Source organism: Cervus canadensis, chromosome 32, assembly GCF_019320065.1.
Source record: "Cervus canadensis isolate Bull #8, Minnesota chromosome 32, ASM1932006v1, whole genome shotgun sequence".
NCBI lineage: Eukaryota > Metazoa > Chordata > Mammalia > Artiodactyla > Cervidae > Cervus > Cervus canadensis.
The window spans coordinates 8,773,745-8,791,996 of NC_057417.1; the positions used below are offsets into that span (position 1 = coordinate 8,773,745).

The following is an 18,252-nucleotide window of genomic DNA, read 5'->3' on the forward strand; positions in this document are numbered from 1 at the left end:
GAGGCTGAAATTAGCCAGTTGAGGCACAAGGCCCCTAATGCGCTTGTCAGGTCTGATCCCCACTGCATATTGGCCATGGTGTTCCCCCCAAGAGCAACGGGCCCCATCTCAGAGACATTGGCTTTGAGTTTTCTGAGCTCAGTTCAGCAAGCGGCTTGGGGTATCGCAACAGTTTTAGAGGACTGTGCTGACATCCTCACGTTCAAGTGGGCAGCCAAGATGGATTCACATCTGATTGTTTCTAAGACATTAGCAACACCACACCATGGCTATAAGAAGTCAGACCCCTGTGCAGGGGCCATGTTAATCCTCTCTGTATCATTTCAATTTTAGTATATGTGGGCTTCTATCCTGAGAAAACCATAACTGAAAAAGACACATGTACCCCAATGTCCACTGCAGCACTGTTTACAATACTCAGGACATGGAAGCAACCTAGATGTCCATCAACAGATTAATAGATAAAGAAGTTGTGGTACATATATTCAATGGAATATTACTCGGTCTTAAAAAGGAATGCATTTGAGTCAGTTCTAATGAGGTGGATGAAACCAGAGCCTATTACAGAGAGTAAGGTAAGTCAGAAAAAAAAAATTGTATATTAACACATATATGTGGAATCTAGAAAAATAACACTGACAAATCTATCTGCAGGGCAGCAGTGGAGATGCAGACATAGAGAAAAGACTTACAGACACACAGGGGTGGGTAGGAAGGAAAGTGTGGGACCAATTGAGAGAATAGCATTGAAACATACCAGTGGTCACATATGGATGTGAGAATTGGACTATCAAGAAAGCTGAGTGCAGAAGAACGGATGCTTTTGAACTGTGGTGTTGGAGAAGACTCTTGAGAGTCCCTTGGACTGCAAGGAGATCCAACCAGTCCATCCTAAAGGAGATCAGTCCTGACTCCATTGGAAGGGCTGATGCTCAAGCTGAAACTCCAATACTTCAGCCACTTGATGCAAAGAACTGACTCATTGGAAAAGACCCTAATGCTGGGAAAGATTGAAGGCAGGAGGAGAAGGGGATGACAGAGGATGAGATGGTTGGATGGCATCACCGACTCAATGAACAGGACTTTGAGTAAACTCTGGGAGTTGGTGATGGACAGGGAGGCCTGGTATGCTGCAGTCCATGGGGTTACAAAGTCGGACATGACTAAACAACTGAACTGAACTGATACACATTACCATATGTAAAATAGATAGCCAGTGGGAATGTGCTGTATGATGCAGGGAGCTCAAATCTGGTGCTCTGTGACAACCTAGCGGGGTGGGATGGGGTGGGAGGCAGCTTCCAGAGGGAGAGGACATATGTAAACCTACGGCTGATTCAAGTCGATGTGCAGCAGAAATCAACACAGTATTGTAAAGCAATTATCCTCCAGTTAAAAATAATTTTTTTAACAAAAGAAGAAGAAGACGTTAGGCCCCAAGAAACAGCCGTAACTCTTCTGAAACACGATTTTAGCAACACGCGAGTCTAGCACGCAGCAGGTTCCCAATGCAATGGCCCAAAGAATAACAAAAAGTCAAAACACAAGAGGGAAGAGATGAGTGTATACATATAGCTGATTCACATATTTGTATAGCAGAAACTAACACATTATAACACAATTATCCTCCAATTTTTAAAAAAGTTAAAACACATGTGGAAAACCAAGATGAAATAAAGATCCAAACATCAGACGATACTACCACTTCCTCTCAGAGAGGCCCCTGTGCCACGGACACTGCAGATCCAGTCTAAATTTACAGGACGGGGTAAAAGGGCAAGTGTCATCTATAACTGCCTATTTATAAATACCAACGCCAGGGGCCAGGCCTCCCCAAACCCCCTGGCCATTTTCAACAAGACACCCCAGAGTAGCACATAGCTATCTTGTTAACGTTCCATGGAATCTTTCCCTAAACATACGCTTGTTCTTGCCTTCCACATTTTGTCCTGTCACTGCAACAGATGGCTTTACACTGGAGCATATGAAAATATTAAATACTTTATAAGCCTGGTGGAAATATGAAATGCCTTCGGAGGATGGAAAGCTGCATGATTCATGTAGAGCGGCCACGCGAGATTCTGTTAGCAACAAGCACCTTTAAGTTGTGTTGTCGAGGAGACGTGGGGCCATCAATTCCACATCTTCAGTGAAGGGGTACAAATGCTGAGGCTCAGCTTTCGGTGAGACAGACCTGGGCCACACGGAGAGGCAGAGCATACCGCCAGTGAGAGCTGCGAAATATCGCAGTGTGTAACCAAGGGAGGATTGTGAAATCGACTTCTTAGAGATCTAAAAGCCAGAAGAAACCTCCATCTGTCTGAGACGGTCAAATAAAGCGAGCTTAGCTCACAGCAGTGAGTTGACAGGTGGTCAAGTCAGCTAGCCATTGTCCTATACCCACAAATCCACGTGTCCTTTCTTTGCAGAGCCAGTTTGATAGATGCTGACCCAACCTGGTGAGTTTTGCCACCTCATCCAACCCAGAAGGGATGGCCCACAGACCTGGGAGTGAGGTTCAGATCACTGCTGGTGCTTCAGATGAGTGATTCTCAAGCCAGCCTGCCTAACTTTCAGTGCCTCGGATTGTAGCGACATGGTAAGGGACTGGAGCGTTTTCTGTCTGACTCTTCATCTATAAGTGGGGGTGACGGTGGCACATACGTCCAAAGGATGCTGTGAGGACAAGTGAGTTAGTACACACAACAGGCTTGGTATATAGACTGGCATATGGTGGATGCTGCATAAGTGCTGGACAGTCTCTATATTTAGTCCTCTGTTTAGGTAGAAATTAACATTCAGATGTGGGTAAGATTTTACATCTTTCCTTTGATTGGTGTGTGTGACTGGCATTCACTTCAAATAGGGACAGCATGTTAATGTTTTCTATAATCTGTGTGGATGTGAGAACTGGACCATTAAGAAGGCTGAGCTACAAAGAATTGATGCTTTTGAACTGCAGTGCTGGAGAAGACTCTTGTGAGTCCCTTGGACGGCAAGGAGATCAAACCAGTCAATCCTAAAGGAAATCAACCCTGAATATTCATTGGAAGGACTGAGGCTGAAGTTGAAGCTGCAATACTTTGGCCATCTGATGTGAACAGCCGACTCACTGGAAAAGATCTTGATGCTGGGAAACATTGAGGGCAGGAGGAGAAGGGGGCGACAGAGGATGAGATGGTTGGATGACATCACCAACTCAATGGACATGAGTTTGAACAAACTCTGGGAATTGGTGAAGGACAGGGAAGCCTGGAGTGCTGCAATCCATGGAGTCACAAAGAGTCAGACAGCACTGAGCAATTGAACAAATAACGTGTATGAATCAAAGATTGCCAAAGGCTTCTTCCTGGCATTTGTTCCAGAGCAGTGAGACTCATGCTCACACTAAAGCCTTCCCAGCAATGTTCACAGAAGCTGTACTTGTGAGAGCCTCACATGGACCAGATGTCCTTCAACAGGTGAGTGGTTAAACAGACCACGGCACACAGCAGGTCCAGTGGGGTATTACTGAGCAGTGAAAAGGAACAGATGATTGATGGACTCGGTCATTCAGATAAAACGCCAGGAAATGATGGTGCTGGAGTTAGCCAATGCCAAAAGGTTAAACATGATACATACACGCAGTGGAATATTACACAGCCATTAAAAAGAATGGGATAATTTGATTTGCAGCAACAGGATAAACCTAGAGATTGTCATACTGAGTGCATTGTCATACAGAGAAAGAGGAATATTGTATGATACTACTTATATGTGGAATTTAAAAATAAATGAGACAAATGAACTTATTTACGAAACAGACTCACAGACTTAGAGAACAAGCTTGTGGTTGCTGGGAGAAAAGGATGGGGAAAGGATAGTCAGGGAGTTTGGGGATGGACAGGTACACACTGCTATATTTAAATGGATAATCAGCATGGACCTACTGTATACCACAGGGAACTCTGCTCAATGTTATGTGACAGTCTGGATGGGAGGGGAGTTTGGGGGAGAATGGATACATGTATATATATGGGTGAGTCAATTTGCCGTTCACCTGAAACTATCACAACATTGTTAATTGGCTATATTCCAATGTAAAATAAAAAGTTGAAAAAATAAATTTGTGTGATTCCACTTCTAAAACATGTTTGAAATGACAGGGTTTTAGGAGCAGAGGACAGAGCCGTGTGGACAGAAACTAGGGATGGGAGTGGGTGCTGGTGAATGGAGGTGGATGTGATTATAAACAGGAATCTTAGGATGGACAGACTCAATATCTCATCTGTGGTGGTGGACCCCCAAACATATACCCATAATAAATTTGTATAGAACGAAGCACACACATACAAATGAGCACAAGGCAATCTGGGGAAATCTGAGCAGTATCAGTGGATTGCACTGCGGCAACATCAGTATCTCAGATGTGACGTGATACATGGTTTTGCAAAATATTCCCATGGCGGGGGGTGGGAGGGGTGGGCGGGGGAAACAGGGTAAGGCCTACAAGAGATCTCTCTGTATAATTTCTCCCAACTGCATGTCAATCTACTAAACCAGCTGGACAAAAGTTTCAAAGCTGAAGCCTAAATGAAGGTGAAGAATCCAGATTTTCAATACACGGGGGTGATGGCCACCCTCCTCTCTGTATTTCCCAGAATGAAGGAAACACTGATCAGTGAACTGGCCGGCATCTCTGTGGACGCAATGCGAAAGTACTTAATAAATACAAAGATTTTTTTTTTCTCGATTTAATGATGCTGACATTGCAGCGCTTAGCTCTAGGTTTTGTGTATTCAGTTGGCACCTTTAAAAGGCATGGAGGTCTGCCGAGTGGAGTGCCCCGGTTTCTGAACCAATCTGAAAAGCGCCAGCCTTTCTCTGAAGTGTTTTATTATTCCGAGTCGGACCCACTGCATCTCCCAAGGTATGAAGTTCAGTTCGAGATAAAAATATTTTATCTGCCCTTACAGCAAATTGAAAGGCTATAGAAAGGGTTTTGTTATTGCAGTGTTTTCATAAATATATAGTAAACATCTTTCACAGTGGGAAATTCAGCACAAAAATACAATTTTCATACACAGCCATTCATGCGGCTGGTACAGGAAGATGAAATGACCCAGAGATGAATAAAAAAATAATAGTATACAACTTTGAGCGGCCCACAGTCCCCGACAGACACACACAGCCGGGAGGATAAAGATCATGATTTTGCTGTGCCTCCGATGAATGACAAGGGTCTGCAGCACCCAGGGAATTTTGTTTTCCTCTGTGGCCAAACCATTAGGCTTAACAAGTAGCTTTGTCATTTTCAGAAATGTGCCAGCAGCCAACCACCCTATTTCAGAGCACAAAACGACCCCAAATCTTAGCCAGGACATAATTTTTAACTCGAGTGATTTTTAGGCTTACCTCCTTTTAAGTCTCTCTTACGCACATTTTCAAAGCAATTTGGGTTGCCTGTGTCCAACAAAGAATATCTAGAGTTGACATCTAAGTGGATGGACATCAGCTTGGGCGTGAAGGGCCCACCAGAGCTTGTTTGCAAAGTTGGAAGCTCTTTTTTTTTTTTTCTTCCCTAACTGAAGTGTATTTAATTAACAAAGTAGAGGATATTTGTTGAAGATCAAAAGGAATCAAAGTGTAATCTTTTTAACAGCTTCATTGAGGTACAATTTTTAAATAACTTCATTTATTTATTATGTATTTTTGGCCATGCTGTGTCTTCACTGCTGCACGGGCTACTCTTGGTTGTGGTGCGGGGGCTTCTCGACATGGGGGCTTCTCTTGTTGTGGAGTCTGGGCTCCAGGGCACACGGACTTCGCTGCTTAAGGCTCCCGGGCCTCAGGGCACAGACGGGCTCAGTAGTTGTGGCGCGTGGGCTCAGCTCTGAAAGCACGTGGGATCCTCCCAGATCAGGATGGAAGCCGTGTGTCCTGGGTTGGGAGGTGGATTCTTTACCACTGAGCTACCAGGGAAGCCCCGAAGTATGGCTGATGGACCAAATCCCCTGCACACCCGAGGGGGACGAGGCGATGAGTGTGGATACAGACTCACACAGGTCGATGCATCACACACGGGGATGTATGGTATATCATACCATGTGTGGTATACCATGTATGGTATATCATACCTGTGTGATTCCACCACCGCAACCAAGGTAAGAGACACACTCATGACCTCCAAACGTTTCCTTGTATCCTCTGCAAGTGTGTGTGTGTTATAAGAACACCTAACCATGGGCTCCATCTACCCTGTTAACCAACTGTTCACAGCACCGCACCATGTTGCTAACCACAGGCATGAGGGTGCCCAGCAGTGCACGGATCCATCTTGCATAACTTTAAGAGCAAAACTTGGGCTCCTCTCCTGCTCCCTTCTCAGTCAAGTTCCACAGAAACTACAAAGGTCACCCACCTTCTCAGCGCCTTAGTTATCTCTTGCATTTTCATCCTGTATAGACAAACACAGTGTGTTTTTTATTTTTTTCAAAAATGTATTTATTTATTGGTGTGCTGGGTCTTCACTGCTGTGCACAGACTTTCTCAAGTTGCAGCCCGCGTGGGCTACCCTCCAGATGCAGGGCACAGGCTTCTCACTGCAGTGGCTTCTCTTGCTGCAGCAGAGGGGCTCCGTAGTTGTGGGGCATGGGCTTAGTTGCTCTGCAGCATGTGGAATCTTCCCGGATCAGGGATCGAACCTCCTGCATAACCATCGGACCACCAGGGAAGTCCCAAGTGTGTTTTCTAACAGATTTTTCCTAACACGAGTCTGACTCTTGGACTCTTCCCCTAGTCCTGCAGACACCATTTCAGGCCCATGAAGATCCTCTTCACTCCTTGAATGCTTCCTGATTTCCTACCCTCCATCATTAGGCATTTTGTTTGCTCCAATTTTTCTTCCTTCTCTGCTCCAGTCGAGCAATTTGCACCTTTGCAAACTTGAAAAGTGAAAGTGAAAATACATAAACCCAAGAGGTGGACATGCTGGGCAAAAGAATATGCACTTTATTTTTAAATAAGAATTTCTAAATTATCTTCAATAGAAAAATCCTATGTCATCAAATATGACGATTTCCAATATGATACATGAATCACTGATACATACAAATGAAACTTTCCACATATGTATACAAAACACACATATATGTATATGTGAACATGTTTTCATTTATTTATTGGTATTTATATTTGTTATGAAAACTATATGCATACTCTTTGCCAATCTTCCTTCTGAGTCATTAGTTGGTCAGCCTATGTACCCATCCATCCACCTATCCACCCATCCATCCATCCATCTATCCACCTATCCATCCATCCACCCACCCACACATCTATCCATCCATCCACCCATCCACCTATCCACTTATCTATCCATCCATCCACCCATTCATCCACTTATCTACCTATCCACCCATCCACCCACCCACACATCTATCTATCCATCCATCCATCCATCCACCTATCCACCCATCCACCCACCCACACATCTATCCATCCATCCACCCATCCACCCACCCACCCATCTATCCATCCATCCACCCATTCATCCACTTATCCATCTATCCATCCATGCATCCATCCATGCACCCACCCACCCATCCATCCATCCACCCCCCCCATCCATCCATCCACCTATCTATCCATCCATCTACCCATTCATCCACTTATCCATCTATCCATCCATGCACCCACCCACCCATCCATACATCCACCCCCCATCCATCCATCCACCCATCTATCCATCCATCTACCCATTCATCCACTTACCCATCTATCCATCCATCCACCCACCCACCCATCTATCCATCCATCTACCCATTCATCCACTTATCCATCTATCCATCCATCCACTCAGCCATCCACCCAGCCATTCATCCATTCACATATTCCACTAAGATTATAAGCAGGTTAGTCCTAATAAAAGAACTGCAAGGACTCCCTAGGATTAACCATATCTGATCTATGCCAGATCAGTTTTCACTAAGGTAAGAACAAATGTCCCTAAGGCTTTGACTCAAACAGAGGGTGGAAATAGTCTTTGAAGTCATAAGATTTCAAATATGACTACAAATCCAACTCATGGTTGATAACCCTAGAAAAATCACATCAACCCTCAATCTTTCCTTCTGAAAAATGGGTTTAATAAGAGCATCTGGCTCCTAAAGTTGCTGGGAGTATTCAATTCAATAATGTGTAACCAGGAGATAACACAATGCAAGGCTTACACAAAGGCTGTCCAGGTGGAGCTAGTGGTAAAGAACACATGTGCCAATGCAGGAGACATAAGAGACGCGGGTTCGATCACTGAGTCGGGAAGATCCTCGGAAGGAAGGCATGGCAACCCACTACAGTATTCTTGAGTGGAGAATCCCCATGGACATAGGAGCCTGGTGGGCTACAGTCTTTAGGGTCGCAAAGAGTCAGACGCAACTGAAGCGACTTAGCATGCATGCACACACATGGCTTATGTAAAAACTCGATACACAGGATCAGTACCCATGATAATAATTAAAGAATTTTCTATATTGAGCAGTTTTCTAGTACATTACAACACAGCCTGGCTTCTTCTATTAGCAGAAGAAGTTGAAGCCTGAAACCCCTTATAACGTTGATGATCTTCTATATCTATATTTTTAACCTCTCTGGGCAAACTTTGTAACGGGCTCAGCAGAAACCCATTATCCGTTGTTGGATGAACTCTTAACAGCATACAAAGTTTATCACCGGCTGTCTTTATTTTTAAAAGCAGACCCACATTAAATGTGGAAATATGTTAGAAACCAATTCCACTGGATATGGAACGAAAATGACTCTTTTAAATCCAATTTCCTATTGTTTGCTTCTTTTAGTCAATTAACCAAGATATATGTATTTTAGCACCACAGACAAATAGACAACACTTATAGAACCTTATCAGAGAGTCTTAGCTATGGGAGTTTATCCCTGTTTATTCACTGTTGAACAATAAATTCTGGCTTAATGTCAAAATATTTCCTGAATCAACACTTTTTTTAGATGGAAAAGGTATTCCATAAAAGCCAAATCTATGAACTGTATTAAAAAAAAAAAAAGGAAATGTGACAATAATGATTGCAATGTGAGTCTTTTGACACTTCTGAAATGGATTCACTTCTTGCCTCTACCTTGAGTTCATTGGGCCTGAAATATACAGGAAGGACTAGAACGGTTTCCACATCCACCGCAGTTTCTGGAATGTTTCAGGTGTGGCGGAAGGTGGCTCAAGAGCCCCTGTGCATGGTTTGGTATTGCTGCCTGGCCAGACTAAAGCTGTTCAAGAGTGCTGATCCTTTCTTCCTCATATTCAGAAATCTGCTCCTTGCCTCATGTAAACTTCAGTCCATTGCCATGGCTCAGGATCTTCAGGTTTTCCATGGGACAATGAAGAGTGAGTTATGTACCATCACTTGAATCCTGGGAAGCTTGGGTCAGAAGCCTGAGAAGGCAGCTGGTATAGAACTGCCATCTGTCATCAGTGGTTCCCATGGCCACAACCTCCTCTTCCCCCAGTATTTTCCCATTCAAGATGGAAGATGCTTCCTTTTAAAGTATACACCCACACATAACCTTGACAAGAAACGTTTTAAAACATAAATTCTACCATCCATGTATTCATTCATTCATTCAACTGAAATTGATGGAGATTGTCTACTCCCATCTTGGTTTTTCTGAACCCTCTGTGTATTGTATGTTTAATCATAGACTTGCAAGATCATGTCTTCTTCTAACGCAGAATAAAGTATGCTAAATTGGCACTTCTATTTAAACATCTACTCAAATTGTTTTTCTCTTCATAGGTTTTACTACATGCTGGAAATTCAACAGAGCGAGAGATGGGCAGGGTCATTCCCACGGTCTAAATGACAAAGGTTGATTGGCTTTAGCAAAATCAAGTTGGGAATCAATGTACCCACATCCACCATATCCCACTTGGTATGGACCACACGGGACTCCACAGAAAACATTTAAAGGGCCAGGAAATCAAAATGTAAAATTTCTTGAAGGGATCATTCATCCCATAAGTCATGCCCTATGAATACTATTGTTTTCAGTAGTATAAATAAATAATGAAGAGAACCCACAAGTCCTTGTGATGCTGAAAAACTGCACATTCAGAAGTATCTAAATAGTGAAAAATAAAACTATACACATTACCACTCACTCTCATTCAGAAGTGGTTGTTTGCCTAACCAACCTGAAATAAAACTAAAAAAATCTTTTGTTTCAAAACTCACATGAAGATGCTGCCAAAATAGCTGTGCTTCTGCCCATTTAAAAGCCCAAATTCTTAAAGAGCAGGGCAAAGTGGTTAAGAGCAGAGACTACTGAGTGTAACTCCTAACTCTGTAACTTACAAGCTGTGTGACCTTCAGCAAATTACTCAGCTTCTCTGGATCTTGGTTTTCTTGTCTATAATAAGTTGTTGTTGTTTATTCGCTAAGTCTCATCTGACTCTTTTGTGACCCCATGGACTGCAGCTCATCAGGCTCCTCCGTCCATGGGATTTCCCAGGTAAGAATACTGGAGTGGGTTGCCATTTCCTTCTCCAGGGGATCTTCCCGATCCAGGGATCGAATCCACGTCTCCTTCTTAGAAGACAGATTCTTTACCACTGAGCCAGCAGGGAGACTCATCTATAAAAAGTAGATAATAATAATATGAAACATGTGGGCTTGTCTTCAGAATTAAGTGAATCAATATTTTAAAGCATTTATAACAGTAGTAGGCACATGCAAAACACTGTTAAGTGTTTATTAAATAAATAAGCAAATAAACCTATGTGCCAAACTTAAAGATAAGGAGAAAATAACCATGCCTGAATGCCAAGGAGAAGCAGGAAGGTTCTTAGAATTACTGTTGCATGACTCATTTAGTGATGCTGCCTTTCTCTTCTCTTGACATCAGCACCAGAGAAAGAAATCTCATTTCAGGGCAGTTGTTGGAGGTAACGCTGAGCACATTGGGGAAAATCAGGTACTTCAATCTCAATGACCTATGTCATCTTTATAAAGGAAAGATGCTCGGAATAGGCAGCTATAAAATTTTAAAGTCAAATTGTAAGAAAATACAGACCTTCTGACTTTCATCATGATCTTATTCACAGTGTCCAACCGGAGATTTAAAAAGTTTAATAACTGAAATTCACTTATCTACTCTCTTGAAAAATCAGGCCATGTGTATATTAGTCATAGCATCACTGATATTGCCTAGGGCAAGATTTCTCAGCCTCAGCTCGGCTGGCATTATGGTCCAGATAATTTTTTTTGTTGTTTTGGGGAGCGGGGAGGCACTATCCTGTGGATTCTAGAATGTTTAGCATCATCCCTGGGATGTTTAGCAGCATCTATTCTCTACAAAACAGATACCAGTAGCAGCCCTCACCCAAACATAACTACCAAAACTCTCTCCAATATGCGGCCAAATGTTGGGTCATATGGTAGTTCTATTTTCAGTTGTTTGAGGAACCTCCCTACTCTTCTCCATAGTGGCTGCACCAATTTACATTCCCACCAACAGTGTAGGAGGGTTTCCTTTTCTCCCTACCCTCTCCAGCATTTACTGTTTGTAGATATTTTGATGAGGGCCATTCTGATCCCGGAGAGGTGATAGATACCTTATTGTAGTTTTGATCTGCATTTCTCTAATAATTAGTGATATTGAGCATCTTTTCATGTATTTCTTGGCCATCTGTATGTCTTCTTTGGAGAAACATCTATTTAAGTCTTCCACCCAATTTTCTTTTCTTTTTTAATTGACCTGCATGAGCTGTTTATATATTTTTATTAATCCCTTGTTGCTTGCTTCATTTGCAAACATTTTCTCCCGTTCTGATGCCTGTGTTTTTATTTTGTCCTTTGAGGGGATGGGAGTGAAAAAAATTGTTCCTGGTTGAGAACCACTGGCCGAGGGCGTCGGCCAAGTACCTGTTTTTTATATCTCCCTGAGTTCAGAGAGTTCATTTCAGGTGTGTTTTGGGATACTGAAGCCAGAAAAATCTGGATTTGAATTGAATATTTAATCATAAAAAGTCTTGAACATGGCTTCTCCATGTCTACCTTAGGAATAGTGATGACTACCTTGAAGAATGGTAGTAAGGACCAGAAAAGTTACGCCAGAACTCCTAGCCCCATGCTTGACACAAAGAGGCAGTGGGGTACAGGGGAGGTGAGCATTTCTACATCCCTGTAAGGATGGCTGTGTTGATACATGGTCCACCCCTCACCCTCCTCATCAGTCTAAAAAGAACAAGTCTCTATTTATATAGGCAAATAAAATACAATAAATACAACTGGTCCTTCCACACATTAGCAAACAAGAAACTGGATTTCCTCACAAGCAGAGAATTCAATAAAACAAGAGAGAACTATATCATGTTGCAACTGCAGACAAATTATCATGAAGTATCACTGAGAACAAAGCTAGTGGAGATGATGGAATTCCAGTTGAGCTATTTCAAATCCTAAAAGATGATGCTGTCAAAGCACTGCACTCAGTATGCCAGCAAATTTGGAAAACTCAGCAGTGGCCACAGGACTGGAAAAGGTCAGTTTTCTTTCCAATCCCAAAGAAAGGCAATGACACAGAATGTTCAAAGGACCGCACAATGCACTCATCTCACATGCTAGCACAAGTAATGCTCAAGATTCTCCAAGTCGAACTTCAACAGTACGTGAACCATGAAGTTCCAGATGTTCAAGCTGGATTTAGAAAGGGCAGAGGAACCAGAGATCAAATTGCCAACATCTGTTGTATCATCGAAAAAGCAAAAGAGTTCCAGAAAAACATCTACTTCTGCTTTATTGACTATGCCAAAGCCAATGACTGTGTAGATCACAACAAAGTGTGGGAAATTCTTCAAGAGATGGGAATACCAGACCACCCTACCTGTCTCCTGAGAAATCTGTATGCAGGTCAAGATGCAACAGTTAGAACGGGACATGGAACAACAAACGGGTTCCAAATTGGGAAAGGAATATGTCAAGGCTGTATATTGTCACTTATATGCAGAGTACATCATGCAAAATGCTGGGCTGGATGAAGCACAAGCTGGAATCAAGATTGCCAGGAGAAATATCAGTAACATCAGATATGCAGATGACACCACCCTTATGGGAGAAAGCAAAGAGGAACTGAAGAGCCTCTTGAAAGTGAAAGAGGAGAGTCAAAAATTTGGCTTAAAACTCAACATTCAGAAAACTAAGATCATGGCATCTGATCCCAGCACTTCATTGCAAATAGATGGGGAAACAACGGAAATAGAAAGAGACTTTATTTGGGGGGGCTCAAAATCACTGCAGATGGTGACTGCAGCCATGAAATTAAAAGACGCTTGCTTGTTGGTAGAAAAGCTATGACAAACCTAGACAGCATATTAAAAAGCAGAGATATTACTTTGCCAACAAAGGTCCATCTAGTCAAAGCTATGATTTTTCTAGTAGTTATGTATGGAGGTGAGAGTTGTACTATAAAGAAAGCTGAGCACCAAAGAAATAATGCTTTTGAACAGTGGTGTTGGAGAAGGCTCTTGAGAGTCCCTTGGACTGCAAGGAGATCCAACCAGTCCATTGTAAAGGAAATCAGTCCTGAATATTCATTGGAAGGACTGATGCTGAAGCTGAAACTCCAATACTTTGGCCACCTGATGCAAAGAAGTGACTCACTGGAGAAAACCCTGATGCTGGGCAAGATTGAAGGCAGGATGAAAAGGGGATGAGGATGAGATGGTTGGATGGCATCACAGACTCGATGGACAAGAGTTGGAGTAAGCTCCAGGAGTTGGTGATGAACAGAGAGGCCTGGTGTGCTGCAGTCCATGGGGCTGCAAAGAGTGGGACGTGACTGAGTGACTGAGCTGAACCCCAATCTGCACCCAGTCTTCCCGAATGCCTCAGTTTTTAAGAATCTGCCTGCAGCAGGAGATGCAGGAGACGTTGGTTTGATCCCTGGATTGGAAAGATCTCCTGGAAAAAAGGCATGACAACCCACTCCAGTATTCTTGCCTGGAAACTCCCATGGACAGAGGAGCCTGGTGGGCTAAAGTCCAGAGGGTTGCAAACATTCAGACATAACCGAAACAACTGAACACACACACAATAACCCCAAACTGCAGGGAATTCAAGATGGCTTATTGTGACCACTAATCCATCTGTAAGTTCAAAAAAAAAAAAAAAAGCTCATTTTAAAGAACAGTGAGCTTTGGCTAATCAGATAAACAAGAATCCAGAATTCTAGATTCACGCCTATAAAACTAGAGGAAAAGGAATAAATGCACCCACCATTGCAGAGGAAAAGAAGAATCTCACTGTCATCCTTAGCACATGGATGCACTATTTTTGCTACAATTCTATCACTTCTCAAAAAGCCTTCCCTGGCCTGTCTGACGTTTGAACCAGCTGAAAGATCATTCCCCACCGATTACTGTGAGGGAACTAACAACTGTTCTTGTTTTCCTTTAAACCCAACTGAAATTTCCAGAGAAGTTGCAAATAGAAAATTGTGTTAAGAACATGCCATTGATCCTATTTACATTCGCTACATCAAAGCATCGAGACATCACAAGCCAATGTGAAACCGGGACCTTCCAATACCCCACAGGTTATGCAAACACCTAACCGGAAAGAACACTTTGAAATTTTTATGGAGCAGGAAAAATTGGAAGTGTATTAATCTAGGCAGTGAAATTGGGCTTTTTGTCATTTTTAATTGCTTGAATTCATAACCTAGTTTTGCTGAATCAAAAATGAGTTGCTATAGCTGACACAAGCTGTTTCAGCTTTTTGGGTACACGTGCACATACACACACACACATATGCACGCATGCCCCACAAGTTTTCATATAAACTTTGTATCTATTAATAAAAAAAAAACTACTGGAAACTCTTTAGAATATTATAGTAACTGAATAGTTAACAATAAAGATTTCTAAGTAGAGCACTGTGTGTTAAAAGCTGACTTTTAAAGATTTCTTTCTTTCTCTATCATGCAAATCGGGGAGGGGGGAGAACAGGAATGCTAAACCATCAGGACTGTGATTTTGTTACATAATGATTTAATTCAAATAAATTAAAATGCATAATTTAAAAGTTCTTCATGCCTTTCTTTATCTGCTCCTGTTTACTATTGCTCATAATTATATAAACACTCAATTCTGGGTGAAAATGAAGGAAAATAAACAGAAGGACAGAGGCGTCCACCCACAAATATATACGAAGATCAAATGTGTTACGACTTCCTGAAGGTTTCAGACCCACAACCAAAGTCTGCAAGTGCAAAACTCTTGAAGGGTCCATGTTTTTCTTCCCAATTTGTTTTTGTGTTTGTCAGAACAATCAACACAGGATAGGGATTAAAGTCTCATAAAAGGCCTTTCATTTTAATTCCATTAGAATTACTCTCCGAGAACTTACTGTGATCACTTAGAGACTAACTCATGTGACATTTTAAAAACAGAGCTAAAAATGAAGTGTAAACAAAGGTTCAATTAATACTAACAAGGTCTCATCATTATTTCATAAATGCCCTACCTCTTTTGGACCATGCTCCATTTCTCTGGTTCTGCAACTCTGCTCAAAATCTAACAGAAAAATTATAAGCCTAGCCAGAAAAAAAAAAAAAAAACTGTCTTATACTAAGCATTGTAATAGTTATTTGGCTCCAAAACTGACCCACCCAACCAGATTCCCTGTAATTAGAGAAAATGGTAAGGATTACGTACTCTGACTGTCATGTCACACTCTCAAAATACAGTTATATATTCTCAACATCTCACAACTATAATTTAGAGGAAGGCAATTGTTGCCAAACGCCCTTTGACCTAAAATCTACTTCGACTTCTGTGTCATACTTATGGGAGAGATCATGGGAAAAAGAAAATAAAATTGGAGAAAAGAATGACACTATTTTTATGATACTTTAAAAAGCTGGCACATAAGTCAAGGCTCGTGACTATTTCTACTAAATTCAAGTAAATACAGACTAAAATGAATCTAGATTCTAAACTTAGGTCAGGTAATAGAGAAAACTTCTGTTTGAGGGGCAAGTTTAAAAGAGACAAACGTAAAAATATGCTTACTCCAATAAAGTTACGAGGCGAAGTGCAGGGTTGTAAAAATCTATCCCTAGGAGATAACACAGACAAGATTAAGTTCTGTTCATATAAAGTAAAGGCCTTCTCCAAGTGTTTAACTGGTTAAAATGAAATGACAAGAAAAGTCTGAATATTCACTTTTTAAATAACATTACTGTATAGTAGATTGTCTGATATTAATTAATCTTTGCACAGGAGCAGAGAATACCAATAAAGAAAAATCAGGTGCTGGTGATGATCCTTCAGGGTGCAAAACATTGGTTAAGATAAAAACATAGTGGGAGAAGATAAAGGAAAATTTGTTCTGTACTCCAGGTATGAAACTTAAAAAAAGGCAGGTGAAAAGAAATACAGGTGGATGGGGAGGGAAAAAGGGAGTTGCAGAGAAAGAAAGGTGGATGGGAGGGAGGGAGGGAGAGAGGAAAAAAGGAAAAAGAAGGATGAATCAGACAGGGCGAGAGGAAACCTTCCCCCATTGGTGATAGATTCTCCAACTCTTCGGAGAAGCAATTTTCTCTTCCTAATAAACTGCGAATATTCTAATACAGAAGGAAGCACCAGCGTGTGTAGAGTGTGAGTGGGCAGACAGAAGTTGAAATACCCTGCTTCTTTTAAGAAAATCATGACTGCTGCCCGCACTGCCTGGGAACATCAGTGGTAAACAGCTGTCAGCGGCGGACGTGAGTTTTCTTACTTCAAGAACAACCCTCTGGAAACTTAATCACAGCAAATCACAGAGACAAGTTCCTCCATATCGCAAACACATCTACACTGATGCCCTTCGGATTTCTGAAGATACGTTCAGATGAAAAATACGAAACTCAGTTGAGAAAGATTTTATGGTCTTAAACCAAACATTTACTGCCCAGCTACCCCCTAAAAAGGATTACACAATCATTTTTGACTGCTTTCATTATAAGCCACATTCATTTCCTTGTGACCAAAATTAAAACCACATAAACAATGAGTAAATTATGAGCTATGGAAAGATACCCACAAAGTGACTGGTTTCACAGGTAACAGAATGAACATTTCACTAAGATGAGGCTGCCAGCATAACTTTTGGATTCAGAATTCCCCTTGGGCCCCTCTTGGTGGGGGGCGGGGGGAGGACTTAGCTTTTTTGTTAAAAGAAATAAATAACAACACCAGTTTCATCCTAATCTGAAAATAAATGGCCAGAGAGATTGGCTGAGCCCTAGGATTCTAGGTGATCTTCCCAGGATGACAAATATCAGATTCAGCACTTTGCGTGTTTTGTTGTTTTTTTTTTTTTTTTTTTTAATGCTTGACAGTAAATTCCATCACTTTGGAAGGCAAGGTACATTTTCCCCATTTGATCTCTTAAGAAGAATGACTCTTGTTTCATTTAATAAAACGGTCCAGAGCCTACTTCTTCAGTCCAAGCCTTTTTGGTACTGTCAATTTACTCCCTCTTCCCTGGGAATAGGGAAGGCAGAGAGGAGAGAGTACCCAGTGTAGACATGTCTGCACAAATGTGAAATTCATCTCCCCGCCGCCATACACACACACACACACATGCCCCCTCGGATGGTGAGCCTGCCAAGTTTCCCAAGGCACTGCCCATCTGGCCAGTCATTTCAGAAACCTCACATTTGAAGAAGCGCGCAGCTCCTGCAAAACCCCTGCTAGCCTATTGGGACTTACACACCTTCTCTTATAAACGCTTATTCATCTCTGGAAATAAAGTTAAACGGAGCCAATGAGCATGGGCAATGAAGTTCCCCCGCTAACTTCTACTCCGTCCAGAAAATCCATTCATCTCGGGGCTCCCGCGTCGCTCCGAACGCCCCTCGCCCTCTCCAGGCGATCTGCGCCCCTGGGTGCGCCCGGGACGCGCCCGAGCCCAGCCTCCCAGGTCCTCCGGCTGGCCTTACCTACCCGGTCTCATTCACGCGCGGCGAAGGCATCCACAGCCTTCCATCTCTGCTTCTGTGTGCCCGGCTTCCCTCCGCCGCCGGGTCCCTATTCTAAATCGGCAGCCCCGGGGGCGCACACGCCGCCACCCTCTCGCGCGAACGTTGGACAGCGGCTGACGGCGGCTCCCCTGCCACAGGCAGCCCAAAATGTCAATTTGCACACTCCTCCCCCCTGTCGCCCGCCCCCGGTCCCCGTCCCTCTCCCACCCCCGCCCGCGAGTC

General features: G+C 42.5%; 1 protein-coding gene and 1 pseudogene across 14 annotated transcripts in view; both read right to left on the minus strand.

Moving 5' to 3' along the window:
• The window catches only part of RBFOX1 (RNA binding fox-1 homolog 1), a 2,068,635-nt gene that overhangs the window by 1,251,979 nt on the left and 798,404 nt on the right, over positions 1-18,252 (minus strand). Inside the window, exon 1 of one of the 14 annotated variants that reach the window (XM_043455524.1) lies at positions 17,993-18,220. The exons of the other annotated variants lie outside the window; for them this stretch is intronic. The gene's annotated coding sequence lies outside the window, so the exon portion shown is untranslated. Of the gene's footprint in view, positions 1-17,992; positions 18,221-18,252 lie in introns of those variants that run through there. 14 annotated transcript variants of the gene reach the window in all.
• Positions 245-361, minus strand: LOC122433646 (annotated as a pseudogene).